This window comes from Coregonus clupeaformis, chromosome 28, assembly GCF_020615455.1.
Source record: "Coregonus clupeaformis isolate EN_2021a chromosome 28, ASM2061545v1, whole genome shotgun sequence".
NCBI classification, from domain to species: Eukaryota; Metazoa; Chordata; class Actinopteri; order Salmoniformes; family Salmonidae; genus Coregonus; species Coregonus clupeaformis.
The window spans coordinates 30,533,315-30,547,180 of record NC_059219.1 but is presented as its reverse complement, the minus strand read 5'-3'; positions in this window follow the sequence as shown (position 1 = coordinate 30,547,180).

Sequence of the window (13,866 nt, the reverse complement as noted above, 5' to 3'; positions counted from 1 at the left end):
ATATTTAAAACCAAATAATTGTAGACTTTTACTCAAGTAGTATTCTACTGGGTGACTTTTCACTTTTACTTCAGTCATTTTCTAATAATAATTTTTATAATAACAACAACCCATTTCTTTATCGACTTCGTCATGTTTGTGATCAAACCCACTCCCTCATTACCCCATCTCTCCCAATTGAGCTACAGAACCTAGCAAAGATTTCTATCTTTACTTTTCTCAAGTATGACAATGTGGGTACTTTTTTCCCACCACTGGATGTGACCCAGGTGGGGATTATTTTATCACCAGCACACGATTCTATCTATCAAAATAAATTGCAAAACCTTACTTGGTTAAATTCTACAAGTGTTGCAGCCTTCCCTCACATGTTTAGCTAGGGAGGGACCAACACATGCACATTAAAAACATTTGTTTACACACATGCTGCAGTGGTGGCAGCAGAAAATACCTCACCAATGGTAGCATGAACCCTGCTAGCGTGAGTGTGTGTGCTGCCGTGAGTCACCGGTCCCCTTTCTGAGGGAGTCCCAGTGCTGCTGGTTCGCGCGGCCAAGTAATCCCCTCCCGGCGCGTGATACACTGACTATAAATACACCAACTCTCCGTTTGGAGAGGCCCCGACCATGCACAGCATCATCACCTTTGTCTGGGCCTCGGGCAGAAGGGGGGGGTGGGATGTGTGGTGAGGGGGGGGGGGGTCTGTTGCAGCTGCTTATGTCTACACTTCCCTTTTCATACATGGCAGGCAAAGGCGCTCCCATTATTCCTGACAAGACAACAGCCAGAGACTGGCACAGAAAATCATCACAACTAGAGGGCCTTCTCATTTTATCAGTGTCTAATCAAGGTGACATTTAAGAATCATGCCGTCGCAGTTCATACCATCAGCATGGGAAAAACCAGGTTAAGGTGGAACGTGCTCTTAACTGTCATTTTTGCCCCCAAAAAAATTTAAAAAACAAGATTAACTTTGAAAAATTAACCTGCCGCACACAAATGTAGGAACTGAATCCATAATCTACCACTGCAAATGGTACTTTTGTTTGTGAATGATGTCATTTAAAGTCGTCCATCTCAGCTGACAGGACTCCCTCTCATATGTCTCCTCAGTGTGTGTGTGAGAGAGAGAATTGGTGCCCCCTTTACCACACATATAAACACACAATCAGATTTACTAACTCATTCCTACTGTTCTATAACAGTAATATTATTATTGTACTTTAAATTCAATGCTTGCACAGATCCATTTGAGCAGACAAACACTTCTTAAACATGAGGGCATACAATAGGGACCAATGAGCAACATTACAAATCCATATTATGTAGCCCAAAGCTATGTCAATCCACAGGCTGGTTTTATGGCTGATAAAATAATATCACTATATCAACCACTACTGAGAGTGGGGGCGGTAAATCCAATACTAGTTGTGGACAAAAACTGACTAGGGGAGACAATGAACTATGCCAAAAACTAACACTACAATCAAATGTATCACAACATCAACATTTATTAAAAAAATTAAACACTTTGGCTCAAATCATGCTTACGTACCGACAATGGCATAAGTTAAATTTTCAGCCCCCCCAAATACATTTTCCTATTTTGATCAAGTTATAAAGTCTCTCCCTTTATCCAACAAAACATTTAATTTAAACATTTGTGTGATCTCAGAGCTTACTCATCAAAAAAATTGACTGCATGCCCAAATCCTAGGCCATATAGTATAGTAGTAGGTTGCCTACCTCGGATGCTTTCACTATCCCAACATCTCCAATCCCCACCTCTGACTGTTATCTGTATTCAACCTCTCTAGCTTTGTTGCTGATACAACTTTATAATTTCAAAAATCGTCAAGAGAAGGCTTGGCAAGCAGATAACCAGTGACAAAATAAGGGGGGAATGCTGAGGAGCCAGCTGTACCTCAGACAGTGGCGGAAAACCAGGACAAAACCTAAACAAATAATCTCGCTTCACCTGTAATCAAATTGCATTCAAACTTTCTATAGTTTCCTTTGTCCAACACCCAAAGATTAGGCCTACTTGCCTGTCAAAGTCTTGTAATGTATGCCAGAAAGAAGTATGGCATTAGAAATAGTTTGTGTAGGAGAGCTGCTGTTCTTAGACAGGTTCCGGTTGTACCTTCTTCATAGTGAACAACTTCTGCTTCCCATCATTCCAGCAGTTTGTCCTTTCGACCTAAGTGGGGAACTATGGCGTGATGCAACTTTAGCGGAGTTGTTACTTTAGGCCTACATCTGAGGATAGAAAACAGCTAATCCAGATATTTATATTAGGCGGGACATACCATATCACCATACTCATTATATTGTGCAAAAACAGACACAAGCGGATTTAACTTCTTTAGAAAACACCAAAAGTTGGAAACAAACATGTCATCCAGAGTCACATTTTTTTTAATACTTAACAAATATATAAAAATGCAACAACTTCAAAGATTTTACTGTTACAGTTCATATAAGGAAATCAGTCAATTGAAATAAATTCATCAGGCCCTAATCTATGAATTTGTTCGTCACAGATACCTTCTTTTTTTTTTTTATAAGTAGGGGCGTGGATCAGAAAACCAGTCAGTATTCGGTGTGACCACCATTTGCCTCATGCAGTGAGACATCTCCTTCGCATAGAGTTGATCAGGCTGTTGATTGTGCCCTGTGGAATGTGGTCCCACTCTTCAATGGCTGTGCGAAGTTGCTGGATATTGGCGGGAACTGGAACACGCTGTCATACACATCGATCCAGAGCATCCCAAAAAAGCTCAATGGGTGGTGACATGTCTGGTGAGTAGCAGGCCATGGAAGAACATGGACATTTTCAGCTTCCAGGAATTGTGTACAGATCTTATACATGGGCTGTGCATTTCTCAAACTTGAGGTGATGGCGGCGGATGAATGGCACACAATGGGCCTCAGATCTTGTCATGTATCTCTGTGCATTCAAATTGCCATTGATAAAATGCAATTGTGTTCGTTGTCCGTAACTTATGCCTGCCCATACTATAACCCCAACGCCACCATGGGGCACTCTGTTCACAAGTTGACATCAGCAAACCGCTCGCACACACACACACGACGCCATACACGTGGTCTGTGGTTGAGGCCGGTTGGACGTACTGGCCAAATCTCTAAAACGACGTTGGAGGCGGCTTATGGTAGAGAAATTAACATTCAATTATTTCAACAGCTCTGGTGGACATTCCTGCAGTAAGCATGCCAATTGCACACTCCCTCAAAACTTGAGACATCTGTGGCATTTTGTTTTGTGACAAAACTGCACATTTTAGTGGCCTTTTGTCCCCAGCACAAGGTGCACCTGTGTAATGATCATGCTGTTTAATCAGCTTCTTAATATGCCACACCTGTCAGGTGGATGGATTATCTAGGCAAAGGAGAAATGCTCACGAACAGGGATGTAAACAAATTTGTGCACACAATTTGAGATAAATAAGCTTTTGTGCATATGGAACATTTCTGGAATCCTTTATTTCAACTCATGAAACATAGGACCAACACTTTACATGTTGCGTTTATATTTTTGTTCAGTGTATTTTCCAAGCTATAGCACACAATACTTTACATAAAGCAGGTTTTTAAAACACCAAAGAGTTGTCTGCTTCGTGTTTTCATTTTTGCCACGGAAAAAATATCACAATACTTGTTTCGTCACAGCCCTAATTTATATAATACTGGTTTAGAAAGCAAACTGAATTGTCATAAAAATTACTATGGTATACACAGCTTAGGTTACACCAGGGAACTGTTGACCTTGTCTGCAATATCTTGTTGAAATAACATGCATTTCCAAAAGTTTCAGCAGCCTCGCTTGCAGCTCTGCGTTTTCTGTAGCTCGCTGATACATCAGTTTTGCTACATCATTTTAGCACCCTCTATTTAGCATCAGAGAGAGACGTACAGTTATCAGGGGACAGCGGGTAACACTAGATCTCTAAACGCTGTGGCCGCGTTTCACCTTTGTTCACGTGCCAAGGCTAATCTCACCAGCAAATGCTGTGTGAATGAGACAACTTGATTGCCTCGGACTTCACTTATGCAAGAAAAAGAAAACAGCGGGGTAGTTCTAATCCAGCTCTTATTTTGTCATGGGCATCACAGTGCTAACAACATCATGTTGGGTACAGCCTATTCACAAGCTGCATCTCAGTCTTAAGAGACATCCTCTCCTGCACCTGAACTAAGGTGAAGGAAATGGACAGACAAAAGCTAATTTACTGTGCGCAGTAGGCACAACATCATTATTGCTTACCCCATGTACCAATGCAGATAAACGGATACAAGGGGAAGCAACCACTAGACTGTTGAACCATCATGTTGTGAGGCACAATTCAAGTCACACTACAACTCATTTATTCCATGTTTGGGACAAGTCTTTCATAGGTAGATTTTTTTATTCCCGTTGTTTTTAATGATAATCGAAGGTCAACTATTGAGTCTATTGCTCAGGTTCCCAGGTTGTAGGACTACTTACTATTTTCAAGTGCCTTGCCCTTGGCAACGTTCATTTTAGTGGTACAAGAAGACTTTCAAGCGAACAAAGGACTCCCTACTTCCAATACATTTCTGAATATTCTGGGTTTGCCCTTAAGAACGAGATGGGATTGAGCTACATCTCCCAGTTAAACCTGAGGGCTCTTTGGTTCTAATAAGTTTGACCATTACAGGCTTGCTTGCCCTTATAAGAGAGACCTGGCATTGGGCTACACCAGTCTGCGCCGACAGTAGAAGGCTGTCTTAACCTGGCCGATTCAATTTGTTTGGTAAAGACGCAGGACTATGGTAAAATAAACATCCTATATAAAAGTTATGAAGAAATCTTCCAAGGAATAGTTTGACCATTCTGGTCTACAACTACCATGTGATCCCATGGTGGGCTGTCATGGGGTAAAATCCAGGAGAAGTTTCAGGCAGTCAGGTTAAAGGCATGCTTGAAATGGGTTAGGCCTGTGCATTTGTTTGAAAATATGAAGCAAACTAAATCATGCATCTGGGCAGCTCCCAACAACTCCTTCAAACCTGCTGATGTGCTATCAGTTAGGCTATTTATATTGCTGTGTTTCAGTCAAATATTGTTTTACATTACAGGGCTCTACGCAGACCTTTTTTTACAAGGAGCACATGTGGACCTAAGTTGGAAAATATAGGCAGGCGCACAAAGATATTTAGGAGCGCAACTACAAATATTTGATGTAATAATGCTAGAATCCTTCATTCTTCTAGGCGCGCACTGGTGCTGCTAAATCAAAATTCCAGGTCGCACAGCAACATATTTAGGCGCATATGCGAGTAAAATGGTTGCGTTGTAGCGCCCTGCATTAGGCTATGTCCTAAGTTAGCCTATGACTCTTCCTATGACTCTTCAAATGACAATTTGAAAGGAGAAAAGTCTCACTGGGTGCAGGCTTTTGTTCCAGCCAAGCAGCAACACACCTGTTTCTTGGTTGAAGAACATTTAGGCCTTGTTGGTTGGTAGAATCAGCTGTTGCAGCTGGGCTAGAACGGCCTGCACCCACACCTCATAGGGTGAAATTGCCTGCCCAATATCAAATCAGCAGTTTTCTTTGCATGGAAAGTCAATGTTCAAATATACTTGTAGGGTATCAACCTTTACTATTGTTCATTTGATGGCAAGAATGAAATCCTTTGCTAAAAATACTGGAATAACCAGCACCATTTGGAAACACTTCATTACAGTGCTTGGCCTATCGTTGACTGCATGTAGGGCCTATATAAAATCCCATGATGACTTAAGAGAGGAAGGCAATAACATCTTTAGGTCTATGACGAGTTGTTCAAATTCATAAGCCATATCTTTAGGCAGGTATGATGATACTTCGGTAAAGTGTATGAACCTTGTTTAGAATTTATGACATGCCTACATGATTGGTTACTTGCAGACTATGTTGACCTACTGCTCCTTCAACCATTCCCAAAATGTGAAGAAAGGTGATTAAGGCAACAGGACTTTTAAAGATATGCTGCTTCAAATAACTCGCAAAGCAGGGTCATATAAGCAGCCTCCAGGTTAGACTGGTGAATGTGATCCATCCTCTTAAAAGCAGGTGTCCGTGGCAATATTTTGGAGGGAAAAGGAGACTTGAGCAGAGAAGCAGCTCCACACTGTCCATGGGCTTGCTGCTGGTGAAACATCTACACATTTTTACATTTTAGTCATTTAGCAGACGCTCTTATCCAGAGCGACTTACAGGAGCAATTAGGGTTAAGTGCCTTGCTTAAGGGCACATCGACAGATTTTTCACCTAGTCGACTCGGGGATTAGAACCAGCGACCTTTCAGTTACTGGCACAACGCTCTTACCCACTAAGCTACCTGCCGCCCACCTAGGGCAAAAGGTGTTTAGGGTAACGTGCTGCTGATTGCATAGTTATGGCAACGGCTAGCGTATTCAATGACAATCCATGACAGATCGATGACCAGCCAGCATTCAGTAACTTAGCCCATTTAAAAAGCATTCCCAGATCATGTCCCTTACTAATAGTTTAAATCTACAAAGCGAAGATGTATGGCAGAATCCCCAGTAGTAAGACATACCATACAATAAAACACATTGTGATCTGCATTAACCCAGTAAAGTTGACTAAATGTTAGGTCAAAGCATACTGTTATGAGGCATAAGCATTGCAGCCAGTGTAAGGTCCAGTATAGTGTTTTTGTTTTCCGTGTTCAACATCTTTAAAACCGTCAGTAACGCTGGATTGTTGCATGGTCCATTCCTGCTTCCAGCCTCTCACAATTTGTAAACATTTGCCACATGCTGTCTGAGTGTAGTAGCTAATGCAAGACCATGCCACTTACCGAAGGTAGTACTGTTTTAAAACAAATGCTGCGTTTGAACAACTCCTTGGAAAGTTAAAATCTTCACCCAACTCAGACCACTGATTCTTGTCAGAAACCTGTAAAGCAAATTACGGATGTTATATATTTTTTATTAAACAATATCAGGATGCATAAAATATGGATTCGATAGTGATAAACAACCTGATTATCATCTAATAATAAGATGTTAATGTTAGATACTGTCATTGCTTACTGTGTATTTAATTCCATGTTTGTTAGCCATCTGGTTATCACCGCAAGCAACAACTCACACTAGCTACAGCTTGAACTGGATGGCTTACTTACTACTAGTGTTAGCAATCAGGCTAACATTACTTTTCTGGCAAGCCAGCTGCAGGCTAAATGTGGTAGCTACCAAAGCTCGAGACAACTATGACCCTCTTCAACACAATGCTACTAGCAATGATGGAGAGCATTCTTTATTTGGGGAATTCTTTTCACATTTACAGTTTTCAATAAATAGGCCTGTGTGCGGCCTACATTTTGTCTTCAGCCATAGAGCCAAAGATGGCCAATGCGAATAACTACCTTCCCCCAAATTATCGTAAAAAATCTAGTTACACAAATGTTACCTATCCCCGCCGGCGAATAGTTCTTCCTAGCCAGTGCTCTGTGCGGATAATCGATGTTAAACGTGCCCGCTAATTTTGAGTTGCTCTAACTGCACTCAGACTCCGAGCCGTGCAGCTACCGTACGGACTTTCAATTCAAACCATACACAACACAAGCCACCACATTGCATAGATGGCAAACTAGCACAAGGCCGACCGCAATCCTATCTCTCCTACAGCCGTTTTAGTATGAAATAGCTCTTCGGGATGCCGAAAGAGAGTTCTCTAGCCGTTCACTGAAGACTTCACTGAAAACCGAGAGTGCGAAAATGCACTTTTAGTTCCACTCACCTTTGCAAATCCACCTAACGAAATGACTCTGATATAGAGAGCATTAAGATCCAACTCTTTCCCACCCACGATAGGAATCTTCTTGAACGGCGATCTGATGGAAAAAATCATAAAATACATGGAGAATAATATTACTAATAGTTTGTAAGCATCCATAGTCATATGTACATGATTTTTAAAGGTGTATTTAAACGCCCCATTCTCACCCTCTGCTTCGGTGAAATTGCCGCAGCTCGTCCAGGAAAGCCAGTCCTTTCCTTCGCTGATCTAGTAAATTTTTCCCCGTCGAATTTGCCATTGTTTTTGCATGTAAAAACGGTTAAAACGCCACTCACTCGCTTCCTAAGACACCAAGGATCCCATACTCCGCCGGCGCTCAGTCATTCGCGAAGCTGAGTGTTTAAAAAAAAGTTAAAGAAATAGCTAATAGCAAGCAGAGCGCCAGCTCGCTAATAAAGACTGATGCACAGCTACACACAGAAAACAAGCCGATTCAGTAAGTTGTAATAAACACTCAGCCAGAATAACGACCGACTTCAACGGCAAACTAAAACTGCCATTGTAAAATATGCTAAATGAATAGTTTTGGTAGCAAATGTGTTCGTTTGGAGTGGTTTGACAGTGTGTTACGGACGCGGCTCCAAACAATCGCACACACTGTAGAGCGGCAGCGGGATCCAGTTCCAGACAAAAAGATCTGAGGCCTCGAGCTCGTACTGCCACGCAGCGCCCTCTACTAGAAACAACGGTATTACACTGTCCAAAGCGGTTTACAGGAACAATAGACAATGTTGTCTTTTTTAGGGCTCATCTGAAATTTACGAGACCCCTTCAAACGGAACAAAATTACAACTGTTCGTGGGGGAGGGGAGCTTTTGGATAAGTTATAACAATTCTAATATGACAAGTTGACAACCATTCAAAATAGAATATTCAGAGTTTTCACAGACATTTTCCTATGCTGTGATAGCCCTATTTTATTCTCAAAATTGGCTATATGTTGATCAATATTAGATGCAACTGACATGCAATTAATTTCCAAGTAGTGTAATGGTTTCATCTAAATTGTAGTTCGGTGAAGTGACTTTCTCAGAATATTCTTAGATAAGTAGACTAATCATTACAGTTCATAAAGTCACCACAGTAAATTCCGTGTTTTCTAATTTCATCCACAAAATGAGTGGTTCATGATATTCATTATCTCAATGCCAATAACAGTATCCCATTACACCACAGTGCTTTACACTTGTATCAATAATGTGACAGTTCTAACGAGTATTCTCCCAGGCGGTACTCTAAACTGTCAATGTAGAAATGAAGACACGTTATAATAATGTAGCTATCATTACTGTTTGTTCACAAATACTTTCTCTTGATTATATTGTGATAACGACATCACCTGGATGTTTCAATAGTCGCAACTCTCCTTTCTACCAAATCGCTACAATTTCAAAGTGATAATGCCATATTATGTCATATCTTAATAGGAGATAGCTGGTAATGTTACTTTATGCCAGTATCTGCCCCTTGCCTGAGAGAAACTGGCTCCAGGTTATCACCGGTGTTAGAACCAATAGCCTAGCACTCAGAAATGACTTGTGTCTCCTGAGATGAATGGAAATTGCTCATGATCCCTTTTCTGTACTGCCAGGCGGATATCTTCTTGACGAGGTTACTACGGTTCAACCATTACACGTACCCCTGTGCTCAGAGAAATTTCTGTCACAAAATGGCGGAGACAAACGTTAATAGACCCCATTTTGTGGAGTAGAAAGTCTATGGGTGCAGCTAACGTTACCCACTCGATATCAACGATTCAGCTAAATAAATAGCAACAATCATTGAGATAAGCGGCTAGTCAACATCGAGGCATTCGATTTCGGATTTACTAGTTGACGGTGGCTGCTAGCTGGTCAGCCACATTTAGCCAGCAGCTAACGTTAGCTAGTCTTCGATCCAGGACAGTTTAGCCGCCTCTACGAGCTAACCGAATTGGTATACTTGCGTTTATGATCGGAATGAATCAAATATTCCGTTTTGCCTCCGATGAGCAGAAGGGTCTTATTTGTTTACATGGTGGCAACGTAGCTAGCTACTAAGATGGCTAGATGTAACGGTACCTATCTTGCGAGCCAAATCTGAGGTATTTTGGTTTTGAACAGCTAGCTAACTACGTTAACGTCGTTCCTGAAAATTCAACTAATAATCCCCCACCCAGGGTTAGTTTGCTAACCCCGAGGGATTATTTAAATAGTCTACCCATTATTTCAACTGTCCAGCTAATTTATCTAACAAGCAATTCGACTTTACTCACCAGAAGCTCTAGCTAACGTTAGCTAGTTAACGTTACGTAGCTGGCTAACGTTCGCTGAAGCTGGGATGGGCGTATTCGTAGTAATTTGTTAACTATAATCTCACAATGAATATTAACAACTTTAGCTAATAATGTCACTGTTTGACACAGACAGTTGCTAGTTACAACATGGAAGTGCCCTCCCACAGGCTGGCTAGCTAAAGATAAACTGAAAGGCAAAGTTTCGCGCGGTTAGCTAGCAGTACGTTCTCTGTTGAAATGGAACACATGGCCCTGGATTCGGATACAATTTGTAGTAAAATCTAGCTACTTGGAAGGCCTGCTAAAAATGTGTACTGGTGGCTGCATTGTAAACCATTCACAAAACTGATGGATCAGTATTGGAATTTACTTTTAGATACTGTATCAAGCTCAAATACAGACAGAAAAAAAATAGTCATAGCAAATGTGCATTAATTGTGTTAGCTTGGGGGGCTCAGGTCAGGATAATGTCATAAAAACATTTTCAAGAGGAATTGAACATGTGCAAATTTTTTCTCCTGTAAGGCCATTTAAACATGTATTGTAAAGTCTGTGTTGGCCCCCAATCACTGTTATAAAAAAACAATTGTAAAGAAGCAGCCTTATAGTCAAGCCAAACAGTCAAGGAAGGCACCGTAAGACCTTCATGTTGGCACCACCCATTTCACTACAGTACATTTTATTTCATTTAACCTTTATTTACAGTAAATGTTATCATATTATTTCTCAGTAACTTCTTTATAGCACAGTACTTTTGTAATGCAATGTCTGTGACATGTAGGCACGCATTGTAGGGTTTATAACATGTAATTATATATAAAAAAAAAATGCATATATCCAGTCAAACAACTGCCTGTTATCCTAGGCATGAACGTTTTAAACAATCATGTCCTCTTTGTTGAACAGGATACTGCTTAAAAAGAGATTTCAGATGCCAATATCATTTTATAAGCGAATACAGACAGTGATACAGTCCCCAGCCATTTTATATGTTCACCATTAAATAAATAAATACAATTCTCCTCAAAATCCCTGACAAATTGTAAACTTCACATGAATGGACTAGTCAAGGTAGTAATATTGGCCAATTACCAACGTTTCTAATGTCATTATTTACTGTATGAGCACTGCTCTCTAGCTTTGTATGGGTTTCAATAAATAAATTCAGGTGCAATATTTTGCCTGACATTAAAAAGCAGTACAGCCATCACTGGTGTGAGACATGAAGATGAAAGCAGTGTCCATCCAGTGGTGAACTGCATGCATGGTCAGTTGTGATGTCACATTTTGGTCTTCATTAGGTCTGACAGGCCTTTTATATCACATAGCGTAAATGGAGACAATGGCCCACGCTGCCTCTGCACACCTAGACAAAAGATCTCAGCAGGGTTCTAATTGCATGTAACGTCCTTCTGGTCTTCCAGGTCCTTGACATTTCCTGGATCTCAACTGGAATAGATTTGATTAGTGCTGGTAAACCCATAACGTGGAAAATACCTCCCCCTTGTAGATCTTACTTCTCTTTTAATATTTTGTAATATGTTGTGTTTTCATGTTTACATTTACATTTACATTTTAGTCATTTATAACGCTCTTATCCAAGCACTTACATTAGATATTCTATGTTCAAAAATATGAGGGAGTTCTATTCCTTTAAAAACGTTACTGACAAAGATCAACCAATACATTCTCAGAAAACAAAGAGAATAGCAAACATTTATTGATTTGTTTTAGCATTCACCAGGAAAATTACAGTTACAGAGGCCATCTGTCATTTAAGAAAAGGGTTCACTGCATAATCAGAAATCTATAGCACATACATCCCTCAAAGTTTGACACACCTCTCATTCCTTTTTTCTATTTTTACTATTTCTACAGTTTGAATAATAATAAACATCAAACTATGAATACACATCTATGAATCATATAACCAAAAACATTTAACATTAATAGATTTGAGATTTGGATTCTTCAAATAGCCACCCATTTTCCTTGATACACTTTGCCCTCTTGGCATTCTCTCAACCAGCTTCATGAGGTAGTAACCTGGAGATGCATTTCAATTACAGGTGTGCCTTGTTAAAAGTTAATGCGTTTGAGCCAATCAGTTGTGTTGTGACAAGGTAGGGGTGTATACAGAAGATCCCTATTTGTAAAAGACCAAGTCCATATTATGGCCAGAACAGCTCAAATAACAAAAAACACTCCATCATTCTTAATAGGTCAGTCAATCCGGAAAATTACAAGAACTTTGAAAGTTTCTTCAAGTGCATCACAAAAACTGTGCTATGATAACTGCCTCCTCCATCACTGCCACAGGAAGAAGACCCAGAGTTACCCCTGCTGCGAGGATCAAGTTCTTGATTAACTGCACTGCCTCAGATTGCAGCCCAAATAAATGCTTCACATTCAAGTAGCAGACACATCTCAACATCAGCTGTTCGTTAATCAGGCCTTCATGGTCAAATTGCTGCAAAAAACCACTACTAAAGGATACCAATATAAGAAGAACTTGCTTGGCCCCAAAACACGAGCAATGACATTAACTGGTGGAAATATGTCCTTTGGTCTCATATCCAAATGTGAGAATTTTGGTTCCAACCCCGTGTCTTTGTACACGGTAGGTGGGCGGATAACTCCACATGTTATTCCCACGTGACGGGGTGTATTTTTGCTTTGCTGTTGACAATGACGTGATTTATTAAGAATTCAACACCTTAACCAGCATGGCTACCACAGCATTCTGCATAATACCCATCCCATCTGGTTTGTGCTTAATGACTATCATTTGCTTTTCAACAGACAATACCCAACACACCTCTCGGATAAGGGCTATTTACCAAGAAGGAGAGTGATGCAGTGCTGCATCAATACCTGCCTCCCACAATCACCCAACCTCAACCCAATTGAGGATGGTTTGGGAGTGAGTTGGACTGCAGAGTGAAGGAAAAGCAGGCAACAAGTGCTCAGCATATGTTGGAACTCCTTCAAGACTGTTGGAAAAGCATTCGTTGGTTGAGAGTATGCCAAGAGTGTCAATGCTGTCATCAAGGCAAATGGTGGCTACTTTGAAGAATCTCAAATATAAAATATATTTTGATTTGTTTAACACTTTTTGGTTACTACATAATTTCGTATGTGTCATTTCATAGTTTTGATGTCTTCACTATTATTTACATTTAGAAAAATTCTAAAAAAAAAAAAAAACCCTGGATGATGGATGTCCAACTTGTGACTGGTTTTCTTTTCAAGTCCTTCATACTATTCCCTTTTTTTGTTCAAGCTAGCTGAAAGTTTTTTACTTTCTTTACACTATATTTCATGTTATGTATAAATTACTTTTACTATTTTATGAATCATTATCTTTTATTTTTTTTTGTATTTTTTTGTATTGCATTGTTATTGATTATTGCATTGTTGGGGTTTGAGTTTGCAAGAAAGGAATTTCACTGTACTTGTACATGTAACATAAAAACTTGAAACTATTCAGAAAAAACATGTTTCATGTTTTGCATAAGGGTGAAGGATGCTGCTTTTGTATGGGTGTTTGTGGAGACATAGCCCAACCTGTATCATTTTACAGACAGTACACCATCTAGAATCATTGTGTCTGCAGTCTGCACTGTGTGAGGTTTCATTCCCATCCCCCACTGGCCCAATTCCCTGTCCAAATTTCTCCCACAAACCAGATGTCTGCTGAACCTGATTCAATCCCATAGTTGTTCCAGTGGTCTC